At 38.6% G+C, this 25647-nt stretch overlaps 1 long non-coding RNA gene across 8 annotated transcripts in view; it reads right to left on the bottom strand.

Annotated features, from left to right (window-relative positions):
- The window catches only part of LOC135175470 (uncharacterized), a 53577-nt gene extending 35174 nt beyond the window's left edge, over positions 1–18403 (bottom strand). For 6 of the 8 annotated variants that reach the window (XR_010302366.1, XR_010302370.1, XR_010302365.1 and 3 more), the window contains exons 1-6: positions 18247–18403; positions 17853–17890; positions 13716–13889; positions 12862–12903; positions 8144–8471; positions 7882–8028 (exon numbers count right to left, since the gene is read on the bottom strand). This is a non-coding gene — a long non-coding RNA (uncharacterized LOC135175470). Of the gene's footprint in view, positions 1–7577; positions 7801–7881; positions 8029–8143; positions 8472–12861; positions 12904–13715; positions 13890–17852; positions 17891–18246 lie in introns of those variants that run through there. The other 2 variants (XR_010302371.1, XR_010302372.1) reach the window with 2 other exon arrangements.
- Between the last annotated feature and the right edge of the window lie 7244 nt (positions 18404–25647).

Here is a 25647-nt window from a genome sequence, read left to right as displayed (position 1 = left end):
CCATTGGAAACTAGCTTGAGCTGCTGCTGTGGCATTATAACTTTATAATATGGTCAGTCAATAATTTATTTCCAGTGGGTCTCAGAATGGCAGTTGTAACTGTCTCCAGTTTTGCTACTTTAGTGTCTTTATTGTTCGCACAGTTTCTTTTCTAGTGCTACCTTACAATTGCTGACAGAAACCAAATGGGTCTTTGTCTATATAGTAATTCTGTCCTTAATTAAATACAGTGGTTCTTCACAATGGAAGTAGGCAAAAAAGTGAGAAGAATTCTCTGAAATCGAAATTGTTTCTTTCCACTCATACAAAAGGTAACAAGATTTTTTTTTCCTAGTTGCTGAAAAGCTATGCATTATTTAAAAAGAATCTGCTTCAGCTACAGCAATCATGTTATGTTAAATAACCCAAAACTCACTACATGAGAAACCTTCTTTTCAGTTAACAGCAGACACGGAAATTTCAGCCAAATTCTTCAGTTAAGATATTCCAAACAAAAATAATATGTGTCTTCCTTTTTTCTTTTTCTCTTTTTTTTTTTTTTTAAGTCTCACATCAGGAAAGGTTATGTTCAGAAACAAATGAAATGTTAAGAAAGGGCACCCGGCCACTTCTAGCCATGAAACTAAGGCAAGAGAAGTCCTCTGTGGCTGCCACAGCTAGACAAAAAAAGGTTTCATTCTTTCCCAGATGAAATTATGAACATCTCTAAAAAGTGCCTCACTTCTGTGAGAGAAGAGTAAAAGATATCTACCTCCCCAAGGTAAAAAGAGGCTAATGACTGAGAAGCAGTAGGGGAAAACTAGGACTAGAAACCCAAGCAGAGTAATAGCTAGAAGCAGTTGTGAGACAGTCTCTGACACCCACAGCTAATTTGGAAGAGGATAAAGGACGCATATACTGGAAGGTGTGGGAGGGAAAAAAGGACTGTAATGGTCTTGATTCTTTCCAGCAACATGAGACTAAGACAGAATCATCTTAAAGGAAGACAGTTGAGGTGGAAAGAGGGTTCAAGCTTTTCACTTGGTGGAGTCAAGTGTTTCCTGAGTAATCCCAGCACTCCTAGGCTGAGCAATCTGCATCATGGACTAGGGTCCAGAGGCATTCACTTTAAGGTTTTCAAAAGTCACAAAGCCCCTAGTTCTCCACCTAATTTTAAGTACTTGAAAGATGGGTGAATGTTAGGAGAGCAGTTCTTCAAATGGCCCTCTAGAAGATAAACACAATTTCCTAAGTGTAAATCCCACACTATATATAACTTGACCTGCTTTCAAGTGAAATTAAGATCTCTGATGTTGGTTAAAGAGGAACTGCATGGAAGACAGGTCTTGGCCTTTGTGGAGAATAGAAACTTTCCCAAGTAGAAAAATACAATGAAACTAAATCTTAGAAGGGGTAGGTGTTTCTACAGATAGTTTGTGGAATCAAAGTGGTGACACTCTGGTAAATCATAGAATCAATCAGGTTGGAAGAGACCTCCAAGATCATCCAGTCCAACCTAGCACTCAGCCCTATCCAGCCATCTAGACCATGGCACTAAATATCCAGCCCTATCCAGTCTTTTCTTGAACACCTCCAAGGACGGTGACTCCACCACCTCCCTGGGCAGCCCATTCCAATGCCAATCACTCTCTCTGGCAAGAACTTCCTCCTAACATCCAGCCTATACTTCCCCCAGCACAACTTGGGACTGCGTCCCCTTGTTCTATTGCTTTTTGCCTGGGAGAAGAGACCAACCCCCGCCTGGCAGGAAAGAGGATAAGATAGTAGGGCAATTGGAGTAAAACATGATTCCAGAAGGGTAGAAAACACTAAGCCAGCTAGATAAGAAGGCCCAGAATTCAGACACTCCAGCCAGCTTCTTACCTTACTATAACACTGACTATCAAATCATGAGCACAGAGGGACAGAAAAAGAATTTGATATAAGAAAAGAGAATGTCTGATAAAGGAACTTCATTCATTCAACCACTTTCAAGTTGGAGATTTTATTTTTTGTTGATTTGCTACCATTTGAATCATAACACATAGAGTCACCAGGTTTATATAGATTATTTGACTGATATTTTTCAATTTCTCTGCCAAACAACTTACTACAGCAAATAATGGCCTGCCTGAGAAACTGCTTTTCAATGGAAGCCACAGTGAAATTGAGATAGGTCAAAAGAAGCTGCCATTTTCACTCCCATTTTTTATGGAAATGGGCAACAGATTGGTGAAGACATTGTGAACACTCTAAAGCAATCGCTCTTTCAATTTGTCCAATATTAGCTTCAATAAGAACTGAGAACAGAAACAATTGCTGGTAGCCCCTAGTTGATTTGTTAAGACTCACTCTTGTCCATTTCAAATCACCTTTGACATTTACGAGCTCAACTTTGCAAACATCATTTGAGTATTATTATTTCATTTGATGCCTCTATTATGTTAGTGCCTAGGCTGCCATAATGTTAAAAGTGATGCATAGGTATCAAGAAAACCATTGCTTCTTGTCTCCACTTTGTGAAAAACAAGGTAAGATACTGTTTTTATAGAGAGACTCACTACCTCCAGTAGTACAGATGTAAAAAGTAGTAGTTTACAAAGATTTATGTGTATGTATCCAAAGTGAATTTGGAAGAAGTAAAATCTAGTTTGGCAGACATTTACAATAATAGCATATTAATAGCAAATTTGATTTCCCTGTACCTATATTTTCCTTCATGGAAACTATCTTTGCAGAGCTCATAGGACATAATAATCAACAAAATGCTAATAGAGAGCATTTAAATCACTCTAAGTCAGTACACTTTGCAGCATGCAACAACCTGAATGCAATTCTCCTCTACAGAGCCATAGGAATAAGAAAAAAAATAACCCCAACCCAAATAAACAAGCAAAACAACAACAACAACAACAAAACCTATGCCAAACAGGCCTTCTAGTGCATGCTGGAGATCGGAAGGAAATGTCTATTTGGGTCAAGTGGTTTGAAAGATAGTGAGCAAGAAAGAGAGAGAGAGAAAATATTATCAGTGTAGGATGGGTGATGCTCAGTAACTAATGCAGAACCTTGCAGAAAAGATGCCACCTTGCCTGAAGCCAAAATTGTACAGCACATGCTTTCTGTCTACTGTCTCCTGTAAAACTGAAACTCAGAGACTGGCAATGAAAATGGGAAATAATTTGGACATGATTGAAAGAAGAGTGGAATGGCCAATACTGATGACCACATTTAAGAAGCACTGACCTGCCAGCACAGGTTCGATTGCATACAATATATCTGCAGTGAATTCTACACTAGGATGCAGAGATAGCCAGGCTGTCTTTAGCTACATGAGACATCTGGTGGGTCACGGCACAGGCTGCCCTAAATATAGTTTAAAGAGAATAAATAAATGTCAGGAAGTAAAGTTAGTATCTTCCTGAGGGTTTGCACACAACCACGAGAGAATAATAGTCCTTTTTTGGGGAATTTCTCTGTGAGGAGAGACTTGATGATGATGATGATGATGATGATGAAGTTAAGCTCGACTGAATAGAATTTCTACAACATATATGAGGAAATACTGTTTGCAGCTAATTTTAAATTAAATCTGATGTAGCTCACAAGTACCTAGTAACACTAGGCCTCAGGTATGCATACTTGGAATTATTATTGACCTGGACAGGCTGGATGGGTGGGCAGAGGCCAATGGGATGAGATTTAACAAGGCCAAGTGCAGGGTTCTGCACTTTGGCCACAACAACCCCAAGCAGCGCTACAGGCTGGGGACTGAGTGGCTGGAGAGCAGCCAGGAAGAAAGGGACAAGGGAGGTTATTCTTCCCCTGTACTCAGCACTGGTCAGGCCACACCTTGAGTACTGTGTCCAGTTCTGGGCCCCTCAATTCAAGAAGGATGTTGAGGTGCTGGAACATGTCCAGAGAAGGGCAACAAAGCTGTTGAGAGGCCTGGAGCACAAACTCTATGAGGAGAGGCTGAGGGAGCTGGGGTTGTTTATCTTGGAGAAGAAGAGGCTCAGGGGTGATCTTATTACTGTCTACAACTACCTGAAGGGGCATTGTAGCCAGGTGGGGGTTGGCCTCTTCTCCCAGGCAACCAGCAATAGAACAAGGGGACACAGTCTCAAGTTGTGCCAGGGTAGGTATAGGCTGGATGTTAGGAGGAAGTTCTTCTGAGAGAGAGTGATTGGCATTGGAATGGGCTGCCCAGGGAGGTGGTGGAGGCACCGTCCCTGGGGGTCTTCAAGAAAAGACTGGCTGAGGCACTTAGTGCCATGGTCTAGTTGATTGGTTAGGGCTGGGTGCTAGGTTGGACTGGATGATCTTGGAGGTCTCTTCCAACCTGGTTGATTCTGTAATTCTATGATTCTATGATTTTAACACTGGGGTTTTTTGTGTGTTTCAATAAACACTTAGTTTATTTTCTTCAAATACTGCATTGTGAATAGTAAGTAAATATCAAAATTTGTTGAAAAAAAAATAGTAGACAGTGAAGATATTTCCACTCTTCTTAATTTGGGTGCAGAATAACATGCTGTAAAGAATAAACTGTCAAATATTCTTATACGGAAACCTCCTCTCACATGTTGCAAGTAAGCTAAAAAATTTCCTATTGACTACACTGTGGAAAGATCAATGCCACTAACACCTTGATATTTGCTCCCATTTTCCATTTACTTTTCACTTGTGGCTCTAAAATATAAGTGACAATGAGGCATTGTCTCTGTGGCATATAAATGGGAGCTTATTTCCTGCATTTACTCTGGTTTTCTTAGGGGAAAGGGGATTTACAGTTAATAAGAAATCCCGTTCCACATTTGGATTATTCCTGTGTACACTAAAAACTCCTTGAATTTCAAATAATGACAATTTCCATCTCTTCAGCTGGAGAGGCTGTGGGGACTCTGGTGCATGTTATGCTATCTCAGAACTGTAAGTGCTGTGGTAAAGGACTCATCCATAAATAATCCCACATGTCTCCAAGGCCAGTGATAAGCAAATGCTTGCAGAAAAGTCCTCCCTCCCTAATCTTCACAAACCTGTCACACCGTACTGATTCTCCACAGCAGGTGAGTTGCAGTGGTCAGTTCAAGGCACAGTGGTGGTACTGTCCCGTTCCTTGCTCCCTTGGCATTTCTGTGCAGAAGTAACAAGGAAATGTCCACCATCCTTGACAGCTAGCAGCAATGAATGCACATATGGAGACAGATTTAACCAACTGCCAAACTTATCTCTACAGTATTTTATCAGCTACTGGCAATTTGCAAAAGAGAAGCCAAATAGACAATATTAAACATACCCCCCCAACATTACCTAGCTACAATCTTCATAGAAGGAGGAAGATAAACAGAGAGAAACACAGTCTTTTTTTCTGTTCATGCTATGAAAAACTCATGTAATAGCAGAGGTAATGTTTACTTTGTCTGTTACATTCCTTTTATTTAATGATTTTACCAAGTTTCTTAATGGGACATTTATTACTGAAGTATACTAATGCTCATTTAATCCTACTACAACTAATTATTTATCCTCCTTAACTAGTACCTTATCAGCAGAATTAAACCTAATGAAATATATCAATATTGAAGACTCAGATGATGGCAGTTACTATCTATACAAAGAATTATAACCAGTAAAGCTCATACATGTAATTCTACAGTGGCAATGTCAAGAGAGTGGGAACAGCAGGGTAATGACATTCAAATGGAAACCCAGCACCCCTTCACACTGGAACCACCAATAACTTCAGCTGAAACAACTGACAGAGGGGAAATGAATCATTCCCTTTGACAAAAGTAAAACTATATTAAAATGCAATAGTTTATTAAACAACTGACTTCAGAAGTTAAATTACTAAATTACATCTCCATGGGTTTTAAGAAGTACTGTCTGATCACAATAATGGATTGCCTGCAAACTTTTATCTTGGCCATCACTCCCAGAGTTGCTGTATTTAATTATTTAAACATCATATTAATGAAACATGCTCTACTGGTAAGAAAAACTTTTATCAACAGACATGAAAGACAAAAAAATATAATATGTGGTTTACACTGCACAATGACATTTACATCCTCCTTGAAAAGGCAAAAAGCCTCTCCCTGAGTTGCTTTTCCCAGCTGCCCTGCATGCAAAAATTTTCAGAACTAATCTAATGGATGCTATTGTTCATGATTCTGACATTTAAGAAACAAAACAAAACAAAGCTAACACCCTCCACATCCCCCAACAAACTACTAAACAAAAAGAAGGAACAAAAAGCCATTTAAAACATTTCGGTCCACCTGTTGTGCTGCATTATGACCCACTGTTTTCAACTGATGTCACAAAAGAGCATATCACTTAAGAAGCATATTTGCATCATGTGCAAAAACCCTAGCAAGCCTGGAAATTGATGCCACATTGTACTTCATAATGCGTATCTATGCATATACTGCATAAAAAGAAGAGGGCTAAATTAAGATTGAAAACCAGAAACCCCACAAACCAACCAAACAAACCCCAAACCCAAAACAACCAAAGGAAAATGAGAACAAACGTGGCATGAATGATGTTAGGCAGTACCATTCTGATTTGTACATGTGTCTTTTTAGAAGCCGAACAAGGAAGACCTTTGTCATTTGATCTATTGAGAACCCAGCAGCAATAGGAGATTGCCATCTTTTAAAGGGTTTTTTTTTGGTGTATCAGGCACAAGGAGGAAGTAAGACATTTTTAAGTGGATTTCAGATGTTTCTTGACACTAGAAGAACACTGTAAATTAAGAGAACTTGGAAAAATCCCATGGTCTAGACAGACTTCAGATGTGGCTGCTTCAGCCTCACCTCTACTCAGACTGTTTCCTGTCACTTGAAGCATCACTTTTCTGCTCCTATCTTCTCCAGATCCCTCTCCTGCCTTTCTCCTTGACCAACTGTCCCAAGAGGGATAAAATAATTTTGCAAATTGGTCTGGATCACATGAAAGACCAAAACTTAGATACTAAAATGGAAAATGTAGAAATAAACAAAATATTAATCATATGAGCTTACAGTCATATGAGCTTACAGTTAAGCACCTTTGAGAGCCCTTAAGAGGAGAGACATGGCTTGAAAACCTGCACTATGAACACACTTGTTGAATAATCATGTTTTGTGGAAGGAGATTTAAAATACACTGCAGAATCCTGTACAGGATAATCCAGCAATGCTTTTTCTCCTCACAGGGCACAAGACAAAATATGCCTTTGCAAAGCACATTTTGCAGTCTTGCAGTCTCTCCATTGGTGACACTAATAGCTCTCTGCCTTACTATTGTATTGAAAACACTAATAATGACAACATGCTACAAGAAATGCTTGGACAACATTAAAAATGCTAGAAATGCCAAAAAGTCATCCCTTAGCTGCCTAAATAGTGTACTAAACGATCTCGTTGCTTTTATGTAGCAACATTTTTACAGCCAAGTAAATGCACTGGACAGGACAAGTAGATGTGGAATTAACCCAATAAAAATCCCTTTCCTTAGGGAAGAAAAAATTGAATGCATGATCTGAATTCTGCATGGTGTCTGTGGTGCTTCCAGTGATGTACTTTGTCCACTTTTTTTACCACCCTTCTTTAAAAACAGATGTGGGCAATTTGGAGAGCAGAGGTCAGAAGATAATGAGAATGATCAGTAAATAACCCTACGGATGAAGGCTAGAAGGATTTTATTTATCCTACGTAAAAGGAATGAAGATTGAAAGAGAAATAACAGCAGATGAGAGATATTTAAGGGAAAGAGAATAACATGTCTGACAAATCCAGTGTGGATAGGACAAGAAGTAATATCCTTGAATCACTGCAAGAGGGATTTGGGTTAGAAATTAAGAAAAAAAACTCCAATTGCAGGAAAAGTGAAGCACTAGAGAAGGACACTTACCTCAGCTGGGGAGACTGTGGGATCTCTGTCACTGGGAGATGCCAAAAGTCATCCAGATACCTTTCAGGAGTGCTCAAGGTCCTGCCACTTACAAGGACGAACCAATGAAGAGTCCTGATTCTGTGGTTTGAAGTTTTGCTGTCTAGCCTGTACAAACAGTGAGGAGTGCTTTGTTTATGTGAGAGCTACAGGGATCAGCCACTTAATGTGTGGAAATCATTAATGAAAAGAAAGCGTTAATGGATCTTCCAAAAATACTCACCTTCATTTCAATGTGGGAAGGTGATAATCTATTGCTGAAGGATTCCTGTTCTACTGACAGGAAGAGCACCAGGAAATTAATTCTCCTTGGAAATTTTCTTCTGTGTGGCAGCCAAGCCTGCAAGATGCATTTCCCAGGATTGTTCTCCTTCCACTTACAGACAGCTGCTGGTAAGTAGCTTTATACAGACTGAACAGATGGTAGAAGGGTCAGGATACCAGTGAACTTGTTTTTTAGGAGAACAGGAAGGAGCATGAATCCTCAGAGGAGGTGCTTCTGCCGTATTTTTCTATAGAGAAAGGCTGGACAAGCAGGTGTTTTTCAGGAGCTGGAAGAACACTGGATGTCAATAATGGCATGGCAAAACTGAAACCATACATACATATGACATACAAGTGCTATAGTGCTATGACAGACCAGTTATGAAGGGTCCACACTGACATCCATAGTGCTTTGAGTTCTTATGTATAATGAAGACTGGGCTGGAAAAGGACCAAGGTAAAAGGACTTTGCAGGGAAATTGTGGCTTATGGAAGACTTGTATTCAGCCAAGTCTTCCACTTAGCTTCAATACTTTGCACCACCCATATCATAGAATCATAGAATCAACCAGATTGGAAGAGACCTTCAAGATCATCCAGTCTAGCCTATCACTCAGCCCTGTCCAATCAGCTAGACCATGGCACTAAGTGCCTCACCCAGTCTTGTCTTGGTCACCTAATGGCTTGGCTTATGTGCTTTTGATCCTGCCTTGGCTAGAGGAGCAGTTTCAACTAAGATTCAATTGCTGCTCACAGGAAAATTGTTGTTTGCTTGGGAGATCAGTGAAGTTGGGCTACCATAGCTTTGAATGCATATCAGCCACAGGTGGTGTAACCAATGGTTTTAGTATCACTGGATCGATAGCTCATGTAGTGTACAGGTAGTCTGTGCATTGAGAGTAACTGTTTTTCTAGGACTTCTTGATGATAGCTCATTGCTCTAACAGATTTTTGAATGCCTGGAAATACTAAACAAATTATTATAGTGCATGAGCTCTGCTTAAACTACAAAAGCAAGACTTATCGGTTCTTTTACCAGCCTATCTAATACTAGATTTTAATTTTTTCAATGTGTGGTGCCTTTTCAGAGAGCATGACCATGAAAGACAGCTTTGTGCACCATTAAAAAGCAACAACAACCAAACAAACCCAACCCCCAAACAAACAAACCAACCTACCATCAAACTAAAACAATGAAAAAAACTAGGCAAAAAAAAGTAGGGTAGAGTCAATGAAAACTAACATGCATAAATACATCTGTATTTGAGAGTCTGGTGAGCACCTGTAGAGGATATGGAAAGAATGAGTGATTTGTTGAAAGAAGTAAGGGTTGTTTCTGTTACACCCCTTGGAAGTTGAATACAGGAGGGACTGTGAAAATAATGGAGGAAATCTGATTCTCTACTCAGAGATAAGCTTGCAATAGAGTTGTACACAAAACTGACAGAATTTCCATGATTTTGACTCTGAAAGGTGCATTTCACTGAGAGAGTCATTGGACACTGGAATGGGCTGCCCGGGGAGGTGGTGGAGTCGCCGTCCCTGGGGCACTTCAAGGCAAGGTTGGCGTGGCACTTGGTGCCATGATCTAGCCTTGAGCTCTGTGGTAAAGGGTTGGACTTGATGATCTGTGAGGTCTCTTCCAACCCTGATGATACTATGATACTATACTATGATTTATTGCAATACTAAATCAATTAACTACTTGATAGGAGCATCTTGCTTTCTGACATGCTTTTGGAAACTCAGTTCAAACTGACATGAGAGCCAGGTCCTTCCACATAAGTAACAACTGTTGCTCTAACTGCACCTCTGCTCTTAGCAAAAGCACAAGAAGCACTTGCATCCTTCATTTTGCTTCTTTACAGCACCCTTCTTAGATTACTTCAGATGATGAGGATTCACAGATAGAAGAAGGATGAGATTTGTATTTTGAACAGAAAAGGCAGAAGCAGTACAGAGAAGAGGTGAAATTCAGACAAGTGTTTGTATTTTTTATGCCTCTGCTTCAAGTGGATCCTCAGATGCTCGTTCATGGTCCTGTAGAAAAGCTGCCTTTTGGTGGTCCTGCATGAATCTGCAGTACAACATTTGATTGCACTCTGTTGGAAAAAAACTACACAAAATTCTGAACCCTCAATCATATGAGAAACTGGAGCAAAAAGTTTTCTTTCACCAGCTTGCTTTCTTCAGAATCAGTTCTGGGGCCCAAAGACTTCTGTGTCTGCTTTGTATTGGGATGCTTCTTGCGGCTGTTTTTTCTCATTTCCACCTATTCTCCTAGTTTGTTTCCTCCTTCACTGAAGCAAAGCCAGTCAAGTTTAAACAACCTACAGCCTCTGCTGTTCCCACTAGAAAACCCCACACTATATCCATCATGAGATCTGATTAGACATCTGAGGATAGGGTTGGCTTGAACTGCTTTCATCATGTCAAAATGGGAAGGCAGGATTTTTGAAGACTGGAGTCCTGTTTGTCAGTACACAATGCTGCTGCTGACTTGAGGCACAACTGCAAGACAATCAAGTCACTCAACAATGAGTATTTTAGGCCAGATTATTGACAGTTGCCTATAGAACATTTTGTTCTTCGTGTTCCAGGGAGTATATAGCAATTTGGGACCCCACTGGGGGACAGTCCTTCACTCAGGAGAGGGGAGGTGTGATATTACACTTCTGCTTTATCATACTTGTCCTCCAAATGGTAAATATATGTGTGTGGGTATGCACATATGCAAAGAAAACTTAAAATAATTTATGAAGGAATTGCAAAATCCAAGATGGCATAATCTTACTTACTAAAGAAAGAAAAGACACCAAAAAAACCCTCCCACATAAGAACAGCTATACATTGCTGCACTTCAAAATACACCTGGGGGAAGAAAGAAGTATTGCTGGAGTTAAATACACTGTTATAAAACAATGTACTTAAGGGCTTCAGATGGATTAGCTACTTAAAACTTGCTCTTCTTTGGCCAACCTTTTATGATATGAGAGATCACCTGTAAACTCTGGTGTAAGAGTGTACCCTTGGAATCAGCTATGTTCCATTAAAAAAAGCTTTCAATAAACAATGTATTAAGTGTATTGTACACAACAAACCTGAATGTTGAAGCTGAGGAAGCATTCATCCTCCTCCTTCCCTACTTTCATCCTGACTCCTTCAAATATCTCAAAAATCCCTTCAGATCTCTTTACTTTTCATTTTAATCACCCAATTCTGACAATACATTTTAGCCCCAAATCAAAATACATCAGTCAAATTAGAACAATGTTAAAATCAGGTGGAGTTAGATGGAGTCCGCGGTTTTAAACACAAACTTCTCTTTGTGCTAAGAATCAATATTTATGGCCAAGAAAGCTTTTAAATCATTTTTTCAAGATAGTATATCTACATTTCCTGCCTGGACATCTGGTTTTGGATTAGGGTGGGGTGAGAGTTGGTGTGGATAAATCGTGAAGTGAAATGTTGAGCCTCATCAAAATCGTCTGACAAAGGCAACTTAAGAGTTCCACACTGATGCTGTAAAAGAGAAGTTGACAATACATAGTATTTAACAGCACTACAGTAGGGGGCTGAGGGGTGTGGGGGATGTGGGATTTTGCACTGGGAGAACACTATTTCTTAGTGAAGACATAATATTGCATTTGAAAGTGGAAAGTTAAATCAATGTATTCATCTCCCAGCATTCAAATATCATATACAAATACATGTTAAAATATCACCATAATGCCATTTCCCCTACGCTTTCTAAGGAGACCTGTCCTCTGAACTGTCTATAAGATGCCCTTTGAACTCTCCCCATAAATGTTCCCCAAAAAATCTCAAAGGTAATATTCAGAGGAAAGTACTTATTAAAATAACATGGCAGGCCTGACTGGAACTGACAAAATCAAGAAATTCTTGGTTGAGCTTGAAACTCCATCTTTGAGACACCCCATTGTGCTTTGTTGCATTTTAATAAGTGCTCATCTGACCCTCGGTCAGTTAATTATGGGAATCTTCAGAGTTTTGTTCTGGCCTCCTTGCTCTTCAGCACTCAAGTGCTTCTTTCCCTTCTATTTTTAGGGACCTTAAGGTGAGTTATCATTGTTAACCTGATAACACCCAGATCTATTTTGCTCTTTCAGCTGATCCTACTGAAGCAGCTTTTTGTCTTTTCATCTTACCTCCCTATAGCACAAATTGGGATCTTAACTGAATCTCTTTAAAAGAGAGAAAGAGAGAGAGAGAGAGAGGTAAGAATCAGAAAATTTAGATCTCTTCTCCCTTCAGGTAGCTTTGGGTTTTCAGTTACATTGGTTAAAATCTTTATATTTACAGTATGTCCAACAGAATTGAGGTGCTGGTGGACCTTATTTTGCCATTTGTTTTGTGGTTTAGTTTGGTTTTTGCTCTTGCTGTTTGTTTGCTTGTTTTGTGTTTGGTTTTGATTTTTTTTCCTTAACATTGTAATGTAACTTATTTCTATTTACTCTGAATTTTCCACATGAAAATAAGAAGAGATTGAGATTTTAAGTTGCAAGAATCTCCTTTTATTAGCTCCTCAGCAAAAAGCAACACAGGTAACTGGGAAAGTTTTAATGCAGAGAAGAGAGAGAAAACAAAACAAAACAAAACAAAACAAAACCAAACAAACAAACAATAAGAACTACACAAGAAAATGTTTCCTTGTACCTCCTGTGGCTGCTCTCTGCATCAAGATTTTGTGAGTTATTCCTGGAAGAAACATGGATTGGAGAATGAATTAATTTCCTCTGAAATGTAGCCCGTTACTCATGAGGAGACATTGCTGTGCTTGGTAAAGGAACCTCAGGAGAGGACAGAAGTAAAGCTAGACATCATTAAAGTACAACAAAAATTGTGATTATTTAGAGGTTCCTGGGTAAGTTGACAGCAGAGATGATCTTTCAAAACACTGTAGACAAACACTGATATCATTATACTTGTCTGAAACAGTTTGAATTTTCTCAGATTTTCCCATCACTAGGAAAAATTAATGAATACTATTTTACTAGTGGAATTTTCCCATTCAGTGAAAATTATTCCAAAAGTTTATTTTCAGAATGCTTCATGCCTGCCTTTGTCAGACAGCTGGTAGAGGGAAAGGGTTGCAAAAATAAAGAAAATTATATGTAATGAATGACCAATTGCAGTAGATGCTGGGAGATTAAATGTACATTTATTGTGAGGACATAATACTGCTATAACCTAACCTTCTCCACCCCCATAGAGTAAAGAACACTTAATGAAGGAGAAGATGCTTTTATTAGTCTCTAGTCCATTTCTGTGGTATATAGGAATCATTAGACATTCACTAGCAATTTCTTCCATCTATCCCATATTTTGATGAGACTGAGAAGTAGTTAACCAATACATGTTGTCTATTTTTTTAAGACTCAGTAAAACATATTTATACACCCTGAGATATGGAGATCAGCATGAAATTTGTTTTAAGAAAATCTTCCATGACTTGGCTCGCCAAAATTCCATGGTTTTTTTTTGTTCTTTGAACAGTTCTCAAACTGTACCTCTTAGAAGCAGTCTTCAATCTGTACCTCCTAGAATCAGTCTCTCTCTGGGTGTAGCTTTTTTCTCATAAAACCATTCAAAAAATGGCCTTTCCATTGGTGTGTATGTTACAAATAACATGATCTTCTGGTTGCTTTCTTTTGTACAGTCTTGGAACTTCCTTCTCTCCTCACCTAGGAAATATTAGATTTTGAAGTAGCTGCTAGGCTAAGCTCTTTGGTTCTGCATCTACTCCTAAACAAAGTTAATGCCTCCTTGTTAACTCTGCTTCTTTAGCTTTGGTCTAAAGTTAGTTTTCTGTTTACACTTAGACATTTGATCAGTAACTTAGATTATTTTCTTAGGTTTCAATTTAAAACAGGTATTACAGGAAGAACAGCTCCTTAGAGTGGAGAAGATCTCCTTAAATCTGAGGAATCCCCAGCTTTACCTTTTTTCCCTTAAATAAAATTCTAACTTTGATTTAAAAAACCAAAAGTCTATGGAGATTTGGTAAAATGTCCCAAACTGAAGCAATTCTACTCCTCACCTCTTTCAGACTGTGAACACAATGGGTTCCTATGCTCAATACTTGCTATCAGGATATTACTGCTTTCCTTTTCTATATAAATTGATATTATTTGCTCCTAGTTAGTTGTCTGTTGACCTATAATAGTGTAGGTTTTTATACTGGTTTGTCAGACCTTTTTTATTTGTGTTGGTCAAGGCAGGTGTAAAAAGTAAGAACAATGGTATGAGGACTTTGGGTTAAATGAGAGTGAGCAGTTCATTAATTTGGTAGGTCCCAAATTCAATAGTAAGAAAGATTTCTGCTACTTTTTTTCCAGAGGTTTAATGAGTAGTCTATCTTCACTTCCTTAGGGGGGCAGTTCCAAATCTTTAGGCTCCAATCCTACCGTCAAATATTTTTATTCTAATCACTTCAGCAAGTTTTTAGGCAAATGCTAAGGTCAAACAACTGTGAGGTCATTCCAGGAGAATTTCCTATGACAATCAGTTGTGGAGTTGTTGAGAGTTTCTGATTGGCTGGAGATCAGCAGATGCACCGATGATGCAGATTCCCATTTTTTTATACTGCCACAGTAACAGTGTCTGCTGAGGTATCACTGGTGGGCCTCAGGGGCCCTGGTGACAGTTGTACATTCATTTCTCTCTCTCTCTCTCTCTCTGTACATACATACTTGTACATGCATACATGTATATGCTAGCATCATGTAGCTAGTTTATCTACAAGTACATATATCTGTATAAAATCCAAGCAAGCACTTATCTCCAGGAGTGCATTTATCTAGTTTCCAATTTGCTGTGTATCCTCACTTTGAGATAATTTGTTTTCTCCATAGGATTCTGAGCAGGGATATGATATAACTGCAGTCACATTAGTCCATTCAGGAAAAGCACAAAAAAAGTGAGAGAAAAGTCACAGAACTGTGAATTATGAAGTTTTTTTGCATTAAAAGCATAATCATACAAGTAAGTAAGTGAGTAGATGCATGCCCTTGTATTACTGGTTTTTTTTAGCAGTTATAGTGTACTGGAGTTAGCTGATTTGGGATATTGGAGCTGATTCCTTTCTTATGCACTCAAATTACATAAAGAGAAAAACTGCTAAGTCCACTGAGGGCAGCCTTATAAGACTGTAGAAGAAAAAGGTCTCATTTCTGGACTTTGGGCTAATATTTTACAGTTTTCTTTCTGTGAGATCAATAAATGCAAGACTAGCTTCCAAAAACCCCACTGACTTCTACTGATCTAGAATGTGAATGCAGGACACAATTTGAATAAAATAATCTATGAAAAGGAACCCTGATCTCCTAAGAACACTGAAATAAAGTTTGCATGGATTCCCCATTAAATACAAGTTATGTAATTAATACAAAACACACCCAGGAGTACGCATAAGTGCATTCTGGAGTGAAGACTATTTTCCTTTACCACAATGTACATTACTCTTTTAAGAAATACTTAATCCTTGAAAAAAGAAGAAGAAAAAAGAGGCAAGGGGTATATTCATTTTCCTGACTATTTTACAATGACATTTTCTCTAATTCCAAATGATCCATATGTGCCTTTTGTCTTTAAATGAAGCCACTGACATAACATAAAACATTCTTCGTGTGAAAAAAAGCCTCCTAGGACTGTGAGTTCTGACAGAAAGGAACTAGGATGCATTGTCACACAATACCTAGAGTTTAGTTTCTCTTGAAACTTGTATTTGACTGTTGAAATGAAATGACAATAAATGTAAAGTTGGACCTCATTTTTGTAAACTGATTAAAATGCAGAGTTGGCAACTTGGAAAACGTCCCAATGGTACCTAAGGGGTGAAGCAGGAGGATTAGAGATACTGAGGAAAAAACACATAGAAATGATAATTTTCCCACTGTACTTCTTGTTTCTTGTAAATATAGGCTCTTTGTAGTTTTCTTGCAGCCTCAAACTTGCTAAAGAAAATATGACGTTACTACAGATAGGTAGCTCTTTCAAAGTCTTCTCAAGGTTCATTTCACTTTGTAAACATCTCTGAATAACAAAACAGGCAGGGCTACATTCAGCCCTCTACCATGTACAGAAAATCTTGTTGAGAATCTTCAAAGTTAATGCATGCGGCTGCAACTAGAATTTGGTCTCCCTTCTTTACAGGGAGGCCAGGGAGCCATCTTATTTTTATCACTCTTTTTATTCCAAAGTTTTGTTGGATGAATCTTCGCCCCTCAAACAACTTTCTTTCTTTCTTTCTTTCTTTCTTTCTTTCTTTCTTTCTTTCTTTCTTTCTTTCTTTCTTTCTTTCTTTCTTTCTTTCTTTCTTTCTTTCTTTCTTTCTTTCTTTCTTTCTTTCTTTCTTTCTTTCTCTTTCTCTCTCTCTTTCTTTCTCTCTTTCTTTCTTTGTTTTCCTTCCTTCCTTCCTTCCTTCCTTCCTTCCTTCCTTCCTTCCTTCCTTCCTTCCTTCCTTCCTTCCTTCCTTCCTTCCTTCCTTCCTTCTTTCTTTCCTTTTTTTTTTTTTTTTAAATTAAGAAAGAAGGAAACAAAGTGAATTTTCAAGTCACAAAACTCCATCATGGGAAGATCCACACAATTATGCCAAGGGCTTGAACCACCCCTGGCCACCTCAGAAAACATGAAAGATGAATTTGGTTTGAAACTGAAATATGAATTTGGTTGCAAATTGAAGGTTGTGGAGTTGAAGGAACATAAAAGCTGGAAATAAAACTAGTTAAACTGACCAGAGAGTGTTATGAATGACCATGTACATTCCATGAGACTCTGCTGAACAACCTGCTGTTACTAATGTCACCTACCACGTGGGAATGTTGCCATGTTTGTAAAACACTTTGAAGGCATAAATTCCCATATAATGTCAGTGCTCTATACAATATGCTATATATTTTCCTTGTTCTTTTTTTTTTCCTTAGGATTGATTTTTTTCCTTTGGAGATATTATGGGTTTCTACTTCACTAAAAAAATAGGACATTATCCATATCAAAATATGTAGCAATCAAAATTAAAATGTGCCCTTTGTTTGAGGTAAATTTTATGCTGATTTCATTTCAAGTAACAATCTTCCCCTTCCCCCCACCTGAGTATTCACAGACAAGGGATACCCAAAATATTTACAGACAAGGGATATTTTAGCTTTAGCTGAAATACACTTATGAGAAGTAAGTTTGCATTATAAGGAGTCTTTCAGGGGTCCTGCTGCCCTGTCAAAAAGCTAAACCAGTGGGCATTCCCTCAAATGCCAGCATTTTCTCCAAAAGATGGGGCAGAAGTAGCAGCAGCAGCAGCAAGGAGTCTGTTGCACAGTCTCTTCTGGAATGCAAACTGGCTTCAAGATAAATACTAATATTTAGAGACAGGAATATTTACTGATATTCCCTTAGCTGAACACTGCAGTTGTAACTATAAAGCATGTGAAGATGGCAAAGCAGCCAGATCCTTCCCAAAGAGTGGGTTTTAATTTTTTTTCCCCCTTCTCCTAACTATAATGGGTGACTGCTTTTCTGCCTAAACAGCTCTAAAGGGCTATGAAAACTGAAGTCCTGCAAAGCTGCTAAGTATTTCCTCAGATTTACAATGAAATTCTGCTTTACGAATCTCCTAGTAAAATCTCTGAAGCATTGCAAGCAGTACTTACGTAATTTTCCGTTAAGTCAGTATTTGTGTGTTCAACACCTAGAAAATAAAGAAAGTCAGAGTGGATAAAGAAGGGGGAAAAAAAAAAACAAAGGAGGGAAAGGAGGAAGGGGAGGGGAGGGGGGAGGGAGAGGAAGAAAAGAAAAGATAAAAAAGAAAAACCCTACCCTGAAACAGCTATGCAGCTATTAAACATATGCCAAAGTAAACAATAGTGTGAGGGTCTGCCATAGCTTTGCCCTGCAGGTAGACGGCAGGCGGCACAGAAGGAAAGCAAATGGCAAGGAAAAGAGAAAGACGGTACAGGATATGGATGAGAAGCCGAGCCCTGAGAGCATGAACGGCCTGATTGTGATCCTCAAGTCACACCATCAGCCATGCAAAACAGGACATACCTTTCTGGCTTGCTGGTTCTGTCGGCTGAAACAAAGCAGTCCCATTCTCAGCGGGAGGCCAAATCAAAATGAAATTTTATTTAGTCTGCACTGTCCCCAGATTGGTTTTCAGAATGACTGCTTTAGGAGATAGCATGGATGTGGCTGATGCATGCTTTGCATATGAAACTGCAATGGGGGGGGGGGGGGGGGAGAAGAAAAAAAATCTACATAATCAAAAAAATCTGTGCCGGGTGTATGGCAAAAAAAGAAAACCAACAAAACAAACCCTGGACGTTAGTGGAGCAGCTACAATAGATTTTTTTTCTTTTTAAATATGACTTTTCTGATTAAAATGCACATTTGTGTGCCACAATATTGTTTTCAATAAACACATAAGAAATCATTTTGCATATGGTTATTCAGAAGCTACCAGGAGAGGCTGAAATAGCAAATCATTTTCTTCTTCTTCTTCTTCTTTTTTTATTTTTTATTCACAAAGTAGAATTACAGTTTGGAAACAAATACAGACAAAATGTATATCTACAGGGGATTTCTGGGTCTTGCAGTGCCTGGTGGTAACTGCACCTCAGAATCCTCTTCAGTTTAGTGTTTTGTTTCAGCCCCTGTTTCCTAGAGGACCCAAAGACAGGCCTACTGCATTAAAGAACATCTGCTTTTTGTACCACTGATCTAATGCATTCAACCTTGCACTTTTAAGAAAGGATCCATTCTTTGATTAGACACACTTAATTTTACAGATTATTAATAAATAAAAAAGATCATCAACCGATCGCACAGTATTTCCCTTAGAAGTTAGAAACAACTTACAAAGGCAAGGAATAGTCTGCTGAATATGCAGGGCATACACCATGTAATGCCTTTGTTGTCAGTTATGCTGCAAATGAGATTTTCAAATAGGATTTGCAGAGGCAGGGCAGTGAGCAACACAGTGCAGCATCCAGAAAAGGGAAGTTAAGCACAGTATTCTGTGAAACAAGGGGGCAGAAGGGAGTCTATTTGTAAATACATATTATTATCCAAAGAAAACACTTATCACTGCTTGAATTTGCTACACCAGCTACTTGGAACTAGGTGATACCAATAATTTGGTAGGTGCATATCTGCGTGGGCATGTGTGGTTGTATTTATCTGTGTGCAGGGCATGTAAACTTGTAGTTAGGACCATGTGCACATGTACACGCTTGGTACTCACACTGTAAAAGACAAGCAAAAGGCAGAACAAGCAGTACACATGTTTTTAATTGACAGATATTTCTCTCCTAAAACAAGCAGTGTTAATACTGTGCTCTATAACATATGGACAGTCAAAAAATGGGAAGGAAGAAAGAAAGAAACAAACAAAAAAGCTCACCATAAAATCTTTAAGCATGTAAACGGGACAATGATGCTTAATAAAGAGTATAGATAAAAACTTCCAGGCATAATGAGACACAGTGCAAATCATTCACACAATGCGCTTTCACACAGCAGTGACGGAAGTCACTGACAACAATACAACCATGTGCAGATACTCCTTGGAGAAACAGTCAAGCAAATTCTGTAATTCTATCTCCTATGCTTTGCAGGCTGAGTTTGAGACTTGCCATAACAAAACGTGCTAGAATATTGGTGCTGTAAAATTAAGCGCTGGTCATTATGGAAGGTAATGTCATAATAAGTTCTCCTGTCGCTGTTTAAAGCTAGAAATCCAAAAGAAACCCAGTGAATAACAAAACATTCATTCTCCTTATGTCTTGGAACAACTGTTTTTATAATTGTAGTCTACCTAACAAGATATTTAAATAGACCCTAGCCTTGTGCCATGTCCTATTTATTCTGATGTATATCTTATTGTGAAGCTTTGTCTATACTGAATTGATTTGATTTTTGGGGCATTATTTTTATAGATGCCTTTTTTTTTTTTCCTTTTCCTCACAGAACTTCCAACTTTAGGGAAAAAGAAAGATGTGATTGCTTTAAGAATAGAAGACCAAAACTAAAGCTAGTATTCCCCAAATTCAATGCACCTGGCATTCACTTTATATCTAATAAGCATCCGTGAATATGCAAATGTTCAATGTCTCCAGTAACCTCATTAATTTATTCCTCAGGCAATCAAAGAATGTGAACCAGTCCTCTGCTACTAATACTGGAAGTGGTACACTGCTCAGCATTGCTAGAATCATCTGAAAGCACACTCTGCATATTGAAAAACTGTTTCATCTTTCTTCTTTCCTTTACCACTCTAATTCAAACAAAGACTTTATACCTCAGTTTACACAGCTGAGAGCAAAAGTTGAAAAATGCCAAAAAATAATGAAGACATATATATATATATATATATATACATCTCCACATGCATGCATACGTGCTGAGAAGATAAAGAGTTTAAAAGAGATCTCAATAGAATTCTAGTTTAAGAATCACCTGAGTTTTCTTCTTTATTTATTTGGAGAGGGGAGATCTTGGGCAGGATTGGGGGGGGGGAGAAATGACCTGCTCCTACTCTGCAGAGCAGCTGAATAATCTTTTTCCTTTGCCCACATTAAAAGCCCTGAATAATGTTTATAAAATGTTAGGGAATCCCGGTAGGTTTCCTATTTAACAAGCCATGTATGACAAATCACAGTGTAATGTACTACGTTCTTAATCTTTAATTAGAATGTGAATATCTGCGCGAGAACGCAGTTAACTTTGACACATTAAATCTTCTGGTTAAAGTGCCTTACAGGAAGTGCAAAGATGAAACACTGCAACAATCTACTGCCTCTCTCCATTCACCCAGACAGTTGGGGAAGGATGATAACATCTTGTAATACCTGCTCTGTAGTAATTAATCGCTGTGGTATTTAGGACCATTCAAGTAGACAAATATGACAGAGACAGGGACAATTAGGAACCTTGTTCAAGCTACATTAACTTTTCCAGCTATTACAACACAGCAGCTCAAGTTTGCTTGTAAAAGCTGCAGAGGGATTGTTATGCATTAGCCGTGCGATTATTAATGAAAGAAAAGGAGAATTGTGTTTATTGTAGTTTGAAAATTGCAAATAAATTTCAATTATCTGCTATGTCATTTTGTTAAACATGCATTCTGGAAATGCCTTTGTACTCTAAATCATGAGCTACTTAGAGCAAACTAATACTGGAAAGCCTTGGGGAGATATAGAGTCAATATTTTTGTTGAACTGGCCTTCTTTCTTGTTGAAATTAGAGATAGACAGAGAAACCTGAAGATATTTCAGATAGCAAACTCCACAGACTCTCTGGCTTTCATCCTGCCTCCATGCACAAACAGGCAGTTGGCTCAGGCTTCAACACATTACTGGTGGAACATGTGCTCTACTGCCTAAGAAAAAGAAAGCTCAACTCTCTTACTGTTTGCATGTAGAAAGTGCACATATAAATAAATAATCAACCTGAGGGAAAAGCCTCTTTATAAAAAAAGCCCTTTGATCTTGCCCATTATTGCCACAATCATCACCAAGGCAGACTGAATGAAAGATGGGGGAAAGATTTGGGCCCTGGTGTGGAATAGGCATTTTAAAGTTTACATGCTGTGTTTTACTTTCCAATCAATAAAGAGCAGCAAATACACTGTAGATGATAAAGTTGGTGCTTTCACTATACATTTGAGGTGGAACAATTTGCTGTTCCTTGTTAGTGACACACAAATACGTATGAGTTCTCAGTGTTAAAGGGTAGCCAGAAAACAACAGAACTGGACAAACACCGCGATGACTTTGGTGTGAGGACTCGCACGGTGGATGTTTTCCTTAAACAAAAATGAAACGACCTAAACCTATGGCCCTTTTATCTTCACTTTCTATGAGCATTTGAACTCGAGTTTCTTAGCAGCACGAATTCTTGCAAAAAGCTAATTTGAAAGTCATACGTGCGAGTGTTTGTGGAAAATGAATTCTAAATTTGCATGTGCAAATATTTGCACTGGGTATGTTGCTGTCTTCCCCCAGTCAGGGAGCGGCAGAGCTGCCACGTGCCTTGCCCCACCAATCCCGCCTGAGGAACCCAGCTTGAGCTTCATGTATTGTGTCAAATTTCCCTAGCGAACTTGTTTATGATTAAGGGCCCAAAGTAAGAAAAAAAAAAAAAGAAAGGAAAAAAAAAATAGGTGTTAAAAGTGTATGAAATGTACTTGAACAACAAATGTTTGCAGCGATGGGAGATGTGTAGCTGGGCATTTCGAAATCAGAAACAGAGGCACCTTGGCACAAAGCAGAGTTTGTTAGAAAGTGTTCTCTCGGCACTTATATGACTGGTTTTACCTCTTCCCTCCTTCCAGGGGATGAAAAAGAAAACGAAAGGGTGAAAATAGTAGTCAGGACAGAAGAGGTTCCATTCCCATCTGTCAAGTGTCGAGTCAAGCTATTAAAATATTAACTTCTAAATTAAAAATAACGGTGAGCCTCAAAGTGCTTTCTAAAAGTATAAATGTGTAGGACAGAACTCCACCGTTTATTTCCAGGTGAGTTCTTCCATGCTTTTTCTGTCTCTTTTTCTTTTGGTAATTTTTTTTTCCCTTTCAGTTTGGTACTTGCAAACTACACTGCCACATGTGTGCCATTTTCTGCGACCTGCATCATTGTACTCTAGAAATGAAAAGAAAAGCCAGCTTAACCCCGCAGAAATCTGCATCCCCACCCCAGATTCTGTTGTCACAAAATGAAGGAGGGAGTGAGCTTGGGCGGGGGGGTGGGGGGGAGGTGGGGGGTGTGAGAAGGGGGAAAGCAGCTCAGTGCACAGCAACAATTCCCCCTCTCAGCTGAGCTGCAATGATGTCAGCTTTCTGATTACAAACTGCTTATTTATGCTTCAACAGCTGCCAAGAGCAGCAAATAAGTGGCTAAAAGAGTGTCTAGACCAGGCATTCAGGCCTCTATTGTTTGCTGGTTGTTACCTGGTTGACAGCGATGGGTACAGCTGCCTGGTGTGAAAGAGAGCAAGGGATGGGGAGGCAGTGATTGACAGAAGGGCCCTCGGGGTCAGGCACAGCCAGCCCCGATGGCCCCATGGCTTTATGTTCTCTGCTCTAAAGGGAAAGCGATGGCTCTGCCTAGAGGTTGGAGGTGAAAGGAAATGTTTGAGGGTAATGAAAAAAATCCTTTAGCCAAATTTGTGATCATGAAGAGGTACTCTGGGGAATTTAAACCCAAATGTTAGGCGGTTTTCTCTACATGCAGAAATGGTTATTGGTAGGCACCGCAGGAATAATAATGTGTTACATGCATGACGGCAAAATGTATCTTTGTGCAGTGCCTCACACAGGAGCTTGAAACTGTGGGTGGTGTTACTTTCATTTGGGTTAAAAACTGATAATTGCTAAAAACGGGTACTCTGTGCTACAAAGCTCCTTCTGCTCCAGGGCTAGCTTGAAAAGCATTCCCAAGGTTTTCTGAAAAACATTCAGGTATTTGGAAAGCAAAAATAGAGATGTGGATTAGACAATGACTTATCAAAATCTCTCATCTACTCACTCAGTGAACTTCTGTCACTTAGATTCTGGAAGGACAGTGTCTAGTAAAGCAGCTTGGAGGGAACTACTAAGCCTGTGACTAGGCTGACCAAAATCCATGAAATATCCTTTTTTTTTTTAAATTTTTTTTTTCAGCCTGTATGGAGATGTCCTCAGTCCAGCTCTGATCTCACACATACTAGTGCAGTCCAGGTGTAATCCTGCTGAAGTCAGAGGACTGGCATTGGCTCAAGACAACTGCAATAAGGCTGACTGAATTCCTCACCTCCCACCCTACTCTACCCACCATAGTGGAAATGTTTCAGCACAGAAGCAAAAGCTCTCAGAAGTTATAAAAGGATGAAACCAATGAATTGTTTTTAATACAACAACAAAACCAGGTTCAAAAGTCTTGCAACAACACGCAAAAACTATGAAGATAGGGAGTACCCTGGGAAAAATTAAAGCTTTATGTGCCCTACCAGATCTGCTCCTATCCTCCCTCAAATACATGTGCATTAAATTGCTGGGGCAGCCATGAGTAGAATTAATCTTGCATTCCTGTTTGGCATTTTTTGACACCAGGCGAAGTCCTATGCCAAGAAAAAAAAAGTTGATTTTCAGAGCTTGTTACATATGACTGAATTATTAAATGTTTTATGACCATATGGTATATTTTTTTTTTTTACTGTAGTATTTGAAATAGATTATAATTAACAAATGACTAACCTTTCTCCAGTAGAGGATAAGGAAACAAAAAATATTCTGGGCATCAGTAGCAGCTAGAGAGCTAAAAGTATAGCAGAGCACCTGAGCAGAACAAGCTTAATTTGGGTATATAGTTGGTGTTCTACATATCTGATGCAAAAGCTGTAACTAAAATGAAATCATGTTAAATTAGCTGTAAAAAATAAGTTGATTTAATTAAGCACAGAAAGACTTATTAGATATAATAAAATGTTAAAAAGTCAAATGATGTGCAGTTACATTTCAGCTAACACTGCTCAACAAATCTACTAAATTTATTCCTTTCAATAATGATCTGTTTTGAGCATTTAATTAGATAAATAATATTTAATCACTTCAGCAAATTTGAACTAGAAAAATTCCTTGTCATCAGTGGTGACTCATTCTCGCTAATACCTACCTTTAAAGAAAAGGTAAAGCTAGATGATCTTCTGGAGCAGTAAAGAGTATGAGACTAATACAAATCTGTCTCTAGGCCTCATTAAAAAAACAAGGTTTGCTAAACAAACTATTATTTGCAGTGAGAAGTGTGCATATTTTACCAGGAAAGAGCATTCACATGTTTGCCTCTTTTCAGCATCAGGCACTATAAGTAGATGATAAGAAAAGATATTCACTAGATGTCCTATAATTCATCATAATACTGTTTCATTTAATAACTACTTTGCTGAAGTGATTGGCATGATTACAGGAAAATTACTTCAAATTATTCATCTCTTATCTAGCATTTAAGATGTCCTAAACTTGCATGAGAGTTAGCATAATGGGACCTATTAATTACTAATGCTGCAAGTCCTTCAATACTTAAATATCCTTACTACCAGGTGTGCTGTGTGATGAAAATAAAGAAATACAATCTGAAATGATTGCTTTCCAAGACAGTGTCACCCAAAGTTTAATAAATTAAATACCAAGTGCAAAACTCTATGTCCCACCCATCAATTCAAAATATCTACATGTTCATATCTTATTTTTTATCTTTCTCTGTATTTCTTCCTCTCTCATATCTACATACCTTTGCAGGTGTGTATGTGTGTGTAAAAATAAGTATGTGAACAGTATGTGATATATATTCTACTTATTTTCTACTCAGAGGCATTTGATGTGCAAGGCTGCTATAAAAGACAGGGTAAGTACATAGTCTCTGTCCTAAAGAGCACCTTTTCATCTCACCCCCCTATCCATCAAATGCTATCTGC

This window comes from Pogoniulus pusillus, chromosome 5, assembly GCF_015220805.1.
Source record: "Pogoniulus pusillus isolate bPogPus1 chromosome 5, bPogPus1.pri, whole genome shotgun sequence".
NCBI lineage: Eukaryota > Metazoa > Chordata > Aves > Piciformes > Lybiidae > Pogoniulus > Pogoniulus pusillus.
The sequence above is the reverse complement of the archived record's forward strand: the minus strand, read 5'-3'. Positions and strand labels throughout refer to the sequence as shown.